The sequence below is a fragment of the Lolium rigidum genome, chromosome 3 (genome assembly GCF_022539505.1).
Source record: "Lolium rigidum isolate FL_2022 chromosome 3, APGP_CSIRO_Lrig_0.1, whole genome shotgun sequence".
NCBI lineage: Eukaryota > Viridiplantae > Streptophyta > Magnoliopsida > Poales > Poaceae > Lolium > Lolium rigidum.
In genome coordinates this window covers 381317249-381327550 of record NC_061510.1, presented here as the reverse complement: position 1 = coordinate 381327550, position 10302 = coordinate 381317249, and positions in this window count along the sequence as shown.

Genomic DNA, 10302 nt, shown 5'->3' with positions numbered 1-10302 from the left:
TCCTACAAATATAACTCAATGCAAACATTAGTCCATAGGGATTGTCATTAATTACCAAAACCACACATGGGGGCTCCATGCACTTTCACACCCCCGCCGGCAGGCCCCAGCTCCCGCGCCACCGTGCCCCCTACAGCACCCGCGCCGGCGCACCGCATCGCTTGCTCGCAATCGAGCAGCGCCGCCGCGGTCGAGCTGTGCCGTCGGGCCCTTGATCGCAGTCGAGCAGCGCCCCCACGCCCTTGCTCGCAGTCGAGGAGCGTCGCTGCGCCCGCCGCCCTGCCGTGAGGACGAGGCCACGTCTTCCACCGGGAGCGCACGGCGAGCACGGCGAAGGCGCTCGGCGGCGGCGCTTGACAGAGAGCTCGGGCGCGGTGGCGGAGCAAAGGGTCGGCCCCTAGCGAGGGCGGCACGGGCACTTCCGCTCTTCCGACGGGCCCGGCCGCACGCCGGGATGTGCCGGTCCGCCGCGTCGGGTCGTGCCTCTCCGCCTCGCGCGCGCCGAGCGCGTACCGCCTCCACGAACGCGCCGCCGCTGCCTCCCCTGAACGCGCCGCCGCCGGACCCGGTCACCCGCCGCTTGGTCTCCCCCAAACCGTGCCGCCGCCATGTCCGGCGTTCGCCGACGCCGAACCACGCCGCGGCCGGCCGGCATCCGCTCAATGGTGAGGCGGGGCGGCCGGGGCCCGCGGCCGGTGTCGAGTACGGATGCTACCTAGCCGGCGTTGGCTCGGCCGGCGGCGAGGGCCGCGCTAGCGCCGGGAGCTGTCGGAGCCTCGGCGGCGGGAGCTTGTCGAGCGGGGAGGACAGGGCGCCTCGGCCGGAATAGAGGATACGTGCGTTCCACTTTTTTTTAATATATTTTTGTTTCTTAATGCAGCTGACAAGTGGGATCCGTGTCCGGATCATCAAGTTCATTAGTGTGTTGCCACCTCAGCGGCGACAATGGGACCCACCTATCAGATTCCCTGTCAATTCGCGTTCAATTCGCGTTTAGCGTATTCCGCAAAAAACCTCGCAAAATCTGGTGGTTTTTTGTCCCCCAAACATAAAGTGGTGGTGTTCGGTAAATTTCACCATCAAAATGGTGGTTTTATGCTATTCACTCATTTTTCAGAACATGGGTACTGTTGATCCCTAATTAGAAACTTTTCTTAAGTTACATGGTATCCTAAGTTACATGCCTTTCGAAAACTTGTAAGATTCCTTGTTTATTGTCAACTTGTTTTTCCCCAAGATACATATTTTTAAATTTCGGTACGTAATTTGGCACTTATGTAAATACGTGCGTCCTTTACATGTGAAAAAATTTATCCAAAATTTTGAAGACACATAATAGCAGATTTTTGGCCCACCTGGACCCGATACCTGCACCATGAACCGGTAAGCCAGTTGGCCTAGTTTAACAAACGGACGGGTGTACTGTCACGTTTACGGCGTCCGGGCGGTGCAACTCCGGCAAACCCTATACACCGATCAGGTCGGTGTGTACGGCATGCCGTACACCCCTGGTCGGGTATTGGGTCCGGCCCATTTTGGCCTTTTTTCTTTCTTTTTTGTTTTCTGTTTATTCTTTCTCTTTTCTTTTTCCTGTTTTTTGTTTGATTTTTTCCTTTTCCTTTTTTTCAAATTCGTAAAAAGTTCAAATTTAAAAAATGTTCAATTTTGTAAATGTTCAAACTTTAAAATTATTCAAAACTAAAAAAATTCAAAATTTAAAAATATTCAAATCTAAAAAATGTTCAACGTTAAAAAATTGTTCGTAGTTGAAAAATGTTCATATTGAAAAATATTCAAATTTAAAATATGTTTATGTTCGAAAAATGTTCAAATTTTAACATAAATTCAATTTTTTTAAAAAAGTTCAATCTAAAAAAATGTTCAAATTTGCAAATGTTTAAATTCTGAAAATTGTTTTTTTAAAATTTATTTTTTGAAAAAATACTATTTTTAAAAATTCATAAAAATTGAAACTTTCGGATTTTAAATTAAACAAATTTAAAAATATTTCTGCTTTTTAAATAACGAAAATATGTAAACAGAAAAGAAAACTAGAATAAGAAAAACAAAAACGAACTTACCTGATGGGCCGCGGCCCACTACAGAACCGCCGGGTCGGGGTTGTGCGGCACCCCATCCGCACCGACCCGGTCGGTGTATAGTACCTCCCTACAACTCCTTCCCTTTTCAATTTCCGCCATCAAATAAGCCCAACGTTGGCCCACCAATGAATGGATGCATCTCGCTGCCGCTTCTTTCCTTTTCTTGGCACGTGATCAGTCGCAACTTGCAAGCCGCAGCTACGGTATTTGACCGCCATCTTAAAATTTCCATGCCAGCTCGCTCAGCTCAGGGAGCAGATCCATGGTGCAGGAGATCCCCCAGACATGGAGATCTACCTGCCTGCCTGCTGCCCTTGTCCTCACCCAAACTCCATCCCATCGATTCACTGGTCCAACTGCAACCGGGGACTTATTACAAACATTGCCCAATAAAATGCAGTGTTTATCAGTTCATGTGGCCATGAACCTAAATGCATCACCGCGCCACTCTTCAATTCTAGGGCAGCCACTACTGAACGAGTAGTACATCTGATGGCCGAAACAACAGACACGCAAGTAACTTCGTCGCCGGTACTCGCACGGTTCAGTTTATGAAGCTTGATGGCTTCAACCCTTCAATTCTACACGCGAGTTTATGAAGCTTGATGGCACCGGTGCAGCTTCAACACATAGGCTCCCCATGTATCTTAGACAAAAGTTACATGCTTCGAATATTCCGTCAGCGTAAAGAAAAAAAAGTAGACAAATTGATGGGCTTTTCCAAAAAACAACGCAGCCTCGGTGTCTCACGGCTGACGCTGCCCTCCGTTTATAGAACACAGGACCTCGACCGTCAATCGTTCATCTGATGGTCGGACGGCACCGTGCACAGCCGATCGACCTCGTCTTTTATCCGAACCATTGCTGCACGCAGCTGGTGTCCACTCTCCATGGCTAGCGGCTGATGAACAGAAAGGCCTGGAAAGCAGCGTACGTGGTTAGGCGAAGATGCATGCAATGCTTTTGCGCTTTGGCTACGAGCTTTTGGTTGAGCTGTGTGACGAGGGACCTTTACTTCGCTCGTCGTGGGGAGGAAAAACGCAGCACCACAATCAGTCAATGGCCATTGAAGGGAATGATAGGTTCCGTGGTGGCTGCTTCAAAGGATGGTTGATGGATTCTGGCTTTTGACTCTCCCTGCTTTTGAATTGGCTGCACTTTGCCACCTAAGCACAAGTCCAGACCACACAAATTCTGTTCAAAGATGTAAGAACTAGTAGTCTTTTTTCTGCTATCAGATTCTTCTATACTACTCTCGTCCAAAAGTAAGTCCTCTTCATCGGATTTTTTTTATTTCCTATTTCCTTTGTCACTTTTAGCTTTTGTCCTAAGTCAAGAAAAATTTGACCAACTTTATTGAAAATATTAGCAACATACTCCCCCATAATATAAAACTACATTTCAAAACGGGTCTAGTGATACTAAACTGGTGTCATAAATGTTGTTACTTCTCTAGCTACATCATCTATTTCGATGAATAAGGTGCACATGATTTCAAGATAAAGTTTAACTTAAAAATTTGAGCAACAATATCTTGATTATATTGTACACAACTGGTATCTTTGGATTCGTATTAAAAAATACTTTCTAATGATATTGATTTTATGCCAACAATCTTTATATATTTGGAGTAATTCTTTGTCGAAGAAAAAACACAAAAAACAAGGGTGCCTTATTCATTGGAAAGGAGGGAGTATATAAAGATGGCCTAGTTGGCAGAGAAGAGCTCGAGGGTGGCGAGCCAGAGCTAACACGGGTGGTTTGATCCCTCGCGAGGATCATGCCAGCGATGCCCTCATTGATGGCTGCGTGTAGGATGTTGAGGATGGTGTAGTCATTGGAGGTTCGGGTGGCGTTGGTGGGTGCAACAACGATGGTGTCGTTGATGTGACCGAGAAGACCGGCACGGATGAGGAGCACACACATGTAGATCGCCCACTTGGTGTACTTGGCCGCCTGGAAGGAGAGGACCACGGGGCTGAATGTTGGTGCGGGGTGCCGGCAGGTGGAACGATGCTAGAGGACGGGACGATCGCACCATTGATCCCATTGATAGGGGTGAGGCGCTACATCATGCCAACAGAAGGGGAGGTCGGCTCCATTTAGAGCTTTAGATCGGTTTTCCGTCAAAAAAAACTTTAGATCGGTTTAGGCTGATACCAGAAACGTGAGGGAGAGGGTTTTCAGGGAAGCCTCACACATATAATGACGTGGGGTTCCAGCTAGGGTTTATATTAGTCAAGACCAATTAGGGTTAGGGTAAAATACGATTACAATACGCAATATATATACTTTCTTTTTTGTGAAAATATAGTATATGTACTCTAGCAAGTACACTTATTTCAAGACAAAAGAGGTACTCTGAAGTAGACATGGTGTTTTGGCTCATAGGTCCAAATACACCTGTTATAAAAAAACATATTAAATGTATTTAAAAAAAATTGAAAAAAAAATCTGGGTGGGTATCTGAATAGGCTATGTTCACACATAAAAACTTGTGGAAAAAGAACGTTTTATGTGGATTGTGCAAAAAAAGATTTTAAAAATACCTCGAGAGAGAATATTTTGGAGCACCCAAAATTGTCCCTTCTACACAAGTTATAGAAAATGTCACATTTTCATGAAATTTTGTGTGCGGACATATAATGTCGGGGTGTACACCTAGATTTTTTCAGACATTTTAAAATATATTTTTTGGACAGTGGGTGCATCACCACGTCTACATCTACGAGCCAAAAGAAATTTTCGTACTTTGAATATGAAAATGCAATTTCCTTGACCAACAATTTAATCCAATAAATGTAGAAGTTATATTTAGAGAAATGATACTTGGATTCTAATTGTCACTAGTAAAATCTGCCGTAGAAGTAATCCAAGGCCAAAGCGTGAACTTTAACAATCAAAATACACCTTAATTATATTTTATACTTTCTTAAGGATAGTATGCCATTGCCACCCACAGAAGAAATATTAAGCAAAATGTTGCTATCTACGAGCATTGACCTAAACTAGTTTGATTTGTCCTCTTACTCTTACCTTAGGCAATAATTCTTTTCTAAAGCATATACAGATATACCATATGGTGGCTTTTGTGCATCCAATAATGTGGCTATCTCGTGCATCATCAGTCATCACAATGGCCTGTACACCATGATTGGCTATAATAATGAAGTCAGACCATGCACGCATGCTTTTGTATGCTATAGTAGCTTAGTTTGACCCTTTATATGCTGTACCGGTGTACCGGTCAAACTAGAGAAAAATAAAACTCAAGGGGCTCCATCACAGTGGACAATTAGCATAACATCGTGCTTAATCCAAAAACTATGCTACCATCTCCTTAGACTATTAGTATGTGATCGCGAACAGTTTCTGCAGGCATAAACTTCGCCGCCACCACGGTGTATCGATCACTATCACTTGGTTGATGAGGCATCAACGCAGCACCCGGCTTTAGAAAAATCAGGACTTATGGTAACCTCCTGACGTATCGAGTATTGTTTGAATTGGGATTATGGGGAGCAGCTATGGTCGCCGACGTTGACATAGTGAATATTAAAATGTTTACCCGGTTTTAGAGATCCGCCTAAAATTGGAATAGGCGACGAGAGTACCCTCATCGTTCATATGATCATTAGTGTAGTGTTAGTTGTATTCTCGCTCTTCCTCATCAATCTATCATGTCACCCAAATGATCATTTTTGTGCATGGCTTAACTAACATATCCGTGGACGAAACACTACTAGAAAAGAGGCCTTCGATCCCAACTCATTAGTCTCCAAATACTTTGACCCAGAACTAAGGTGTCTTTAATCCCGGTTCTGCTGGGGAACCGGGACTAATGCTCCGGCCGAGATTAAAAAACTAAAAAATAATACAAATTAAAAAGTTAATGTTTATTTATTTATTCAAGATTATTATTACATTGTTACTTTTGTTTATTAAAAGAATTATTTGCAATTCAAACAATAAAGAAATGTGACATCGGCCAACATGTTAATAAGATTGATATGATACTAGTACCACATACATGCGCGCGAAGCACTTAGATGCGGGACGGGATGGAACTCGGAAGTTAAGATGTATCGTATTGTATGAAAGGTATCCGTGTTTGGTCAAAATTTGAAGAAACAAATTTATGAATTACACCAATTGTTCTTCTAGATACATAAACTGATGGCAGCATTACGTACGTTAATAGTATACAACAAGCTGGCTATGAGATTGACCTTGGGCTGGTTGAATTGTACTGCCTATTCACGGCATACATCAATCGCGCTTAATTACATAATGTAACCCGGGTTCTTTTTGTCAACAGTAGAAGGGGGAACAGTGATGTTTCCGTGATTTGTTAACGCAAGTTGACATGATCCATATGTACATGTCATGTTGTCGTTGTTGCTTGTATGAACAAATATTTTGGATTTTATAAGACTAGTTGAATGGCGAGCAAGTCTGTTTCAGGAAGTGCAACCGTTTTTTTTTAAAGGCCAGTTTCAGGAAGTGGGTTTATCGGACGGCACGGCTGTCCATGTTCTCTCACCTACAGCAGTGGTGTTATACAGTTGTCTCGGCAGTTGACACTTGGACACGTGAGGTAGTTGGAAATCAAACGTGGCACCAAAAGTCTCACACGCAGTCTTTTTGATGGAGATATCAGATATGCTTTTGCATGCCAGGGCCCCGCTGAAAATACATCATTTGACTGCAATCGAAGAACAAGCTAGTAACTGGTCCATGCTAATTGCAGCCACCACATCGTCTCAGGGCTAGCTAAATAAGAGAAGTGGGGCCATTCCCTTATAAGCATAGTGGTGTCAGTGCCTGTTTCTACGAGTTGATTGTTTCTAAAGTGGACTATAGAATTAATCCACCCTTTGACCCATGACACCAATTAATCAGATACTAGTACCGAAGCTAGCTATAGAATTTTTAGTCGTATTGATATTTGTCTAGTCTTTTCTAATGGATTAGCTTTTTTTTTTTTTGAAACATGCCACATTATATGGTACCGAAGCTAGCTCTTCCGTTTGTGTAGCTATTGATCTTGAAAACCAAAACCCTAGATCGGTGTCGATCTCAATCGGCCGATTCTCAAAACCTTCACGTTGGTGGCTACGATCAGTGCGCCCCTAAAAAAACCACCTCACTGCTGACTACGATCGGTAGTAAAAACCCTACCCTTCCTATCCTGATGGTGTCATCTTACTCCCCCCGCCGAGAAGCTCATGTGGGCGAATTTCCTTCTCTGGAAGATGCAAGTTCTACCGGCTGTTCGCAGTGCACTCGTCATGGGGTTACTTGATGGCTCGAACGCTGCATCGCACAAAACCGTGGAGGCAGAAGATAGTGAGCCAAAGAAAACAATTGTGCCGAAAGCCATCTGTGGCGTTTGGCTCTCACGAGATCAAAAAGTCTTTAGTTGGCTGCTCAACACCTTGTCCCCTGACATACTTGCTCATGTTCTCGGCGTTGAAGTCTTTAGTTGGCTGCTCAACACCTTGTCCCCTGACATATATACTTGCTCATGTTCTCGGCGTTGAGCACTGCAGGGATGCGTGGGCTGCCATTGAGGAGATCTTTGTGTCCAGAGATCATATCAATACCCTCCGGGGTTAAGGTCTTGGGTTTAAATCCTAGCCAACGCAATACCAAAAATAAATATTTGCGGTCTCACGATCCCGATGAGTGTAAAGAAACGAAAAAAAATACCAGCTTAGACATGAGTGAGGGGGAGGGGGTGATTGTTGAATATGATTGCCTAGTGTATTTCAACAGATCGATCTTTTAATTAAACTGGCTAGAACATGCAATTTCACACGTATTAGTCTAAAAATTGAGATTCTGAAGTGAAGCATGTCCTATGTCTGGAACTATGAAATTGGGAGCTTTTTGAGATCTGCATGTTGGCAGGTATATACCGAAATTTTGAGATCTGCATGTTGGCAGGTATGACGTGGGTATATACTAGTACAATACAAGTCGCATACTGGACAGATCTGGGATCAAAGCATCGTATATACAGACAGAGCAGTGGATCTTCTTCTGACTACTCAGCAGTCAGCAGTGACAACTTTCTTGCATCTAGACGCGCGCGGAAGATCGGAGGGATCTTTCTCATGATCTCATGGCTTTAATTACCTGAACTTCCGACCGGAAAATGACCAGACGCATCGACCCGTTCCCTCCCCAACCGAACGTGATGGCTCGCGCGGGCGGGCACCCTGCACGGAACAGCACGGATTCGTACGCTCAAAGCGTACCTTCCCGGCCGACCGGATCACCGGAGGCGACACCGACACGCCGGAGTACGTAGCAGCGACGCGCGCGCGCACAAATCTAGGCTTGAAATCGACGACGGAGAAGACATCCCCTTCGCGCGCTTGACTTCCTCGACCAATGCTGGCTACGTCTCTGTTCGAATATATGGTTTCGATCTATTCCGGATCGGAGTACCTTTCTTTGTGTACGAAATTGTGTACGAACTGAGGCTGATATGTGAACTGTTCACGTCTTTTCTCACAGCTCAGAGAAGTTTTGGTACACGTGGATACGAAAAAATGATCGAAGAGTTAAAGACCCACTTTACATTTTCAGCTATTTTTCTCTCGTCATCATCTCTACCGGCGGGCCTAACCTATTCGTTTGGCCAACTCTTTTTATTTAGGAAAATTATAACGAGCGGGTATTCAGATTATAGTCTTCTGGAGCGGCAGATTTGTCGGCCGTCAATTTTTTTTGGCGAACGGTCGATGGCAACTGCCATCAGAATATACATGGCAATTTTTGGTTGGTCCAAAATCGTTTGCTATGGGAAATATTCGCTTAATATTGGGGTCCTTTATTTAAACAATGGTGATGTGCCTCTATTGATTCATTATCAAAAGTACAAGAGATGGAATAATCAAAACGATTATTAATATATAATTAAAGATTGCTGACAAAACAAATAGCTTGGTCTTGTGCCATCCCCCAAGGTGCCACTTGGGCGAAACCCTAACGACCGCCAAGAGCTCCTCCGGGTGGCATCCTGGCCGCCGCACGGTATCGTGGGCCTCGGTAGTGGTGGTCCCTGTTGCCGAAGGCACGGGGGAGTGAGAGTTGCGGTGGTGACTTAACAGAGGAGCCTTCCGCGGAGGAGGATACGAGCGGTGGTCAGGGCGGAGCCCCAGCCATGCGGCGGTAACCTTCCTGGGGTGGCCTCCATGGGAGCTGATGCGGGTGGAGGTGGCTGGTCGCGTGTCTAGGATCCCACCTAGATCTGCCATTGGCTACGGCGTCCTGGTTGGGGGTTGCACGTAGGCGATATGTGCGAATAAACGTGGTTTCAACCTGCTGATCTTCTAGCTCCAAGTCGCTGATCTGCTTTATGTCTCCTCCTCAACCTGAACACCAACGAGTTCCCGTCTTCCTCTCGGAGATCTCCGCTGATTGACGCACAGCGCCACTGGATATCTAGATCAGAATCGATGGCGTGGCATTGACACTTGTATGAGGGCGCGACGTGAAGCTTCGCTTTATTGTTGGTGCCATGGGTCGTGTGTCAATATAGATTCCCATGGTATTAATAGAGGTGGAGAAAGTCATGGTAGCTACGATCCGAGGTTTGTAATGGCTGAGAGGCTTCCTATGTGTCGGGCGTTTGGTGACTCACAGTAGAGCCTTGGCAAGATGGCGTGGCAGCAGAGGTGGACTAGTCGCGATTTTTAGTGTTAAATCCCAATGTGTGGCTTTGGTTGGTTGTACATGGCAATGACTTTGCTGAAGTTTTTTGAACTCGGATTTTCTCCAAAGTAAAAAAAAAAACCATGATTTTCGGTCGGGCGAGGATCCTTGCTGCTTGTACATTTTTTGTTTTTGTTTTTGGAAGTGTTGCTTTTAGAATTAACATCTTTTATAACCTATTTATAAAATATTTAAGAGGACTAGCATATTGTGGAAGTATGACTTTGGGGCATTCAATCAAAGAATTTAAATGCAACACTAGTCAAAGTTGTAAAGCATTTGACCTTATTTTCATCCAAAATGATTATTTCGACATAACCGAATGAGTAATTATTTGTGGAGGATGAATCTCAACCACTTCAATAGAAATGACACCATATGACTTTTCGTTTGGCTTGGCGCCAGGAGCCACGACAGAGGCAGCCAGGCAGGTCGGTGAGGGGTAGACACCTTGGACCAAGTAAAAAGGGAGCAG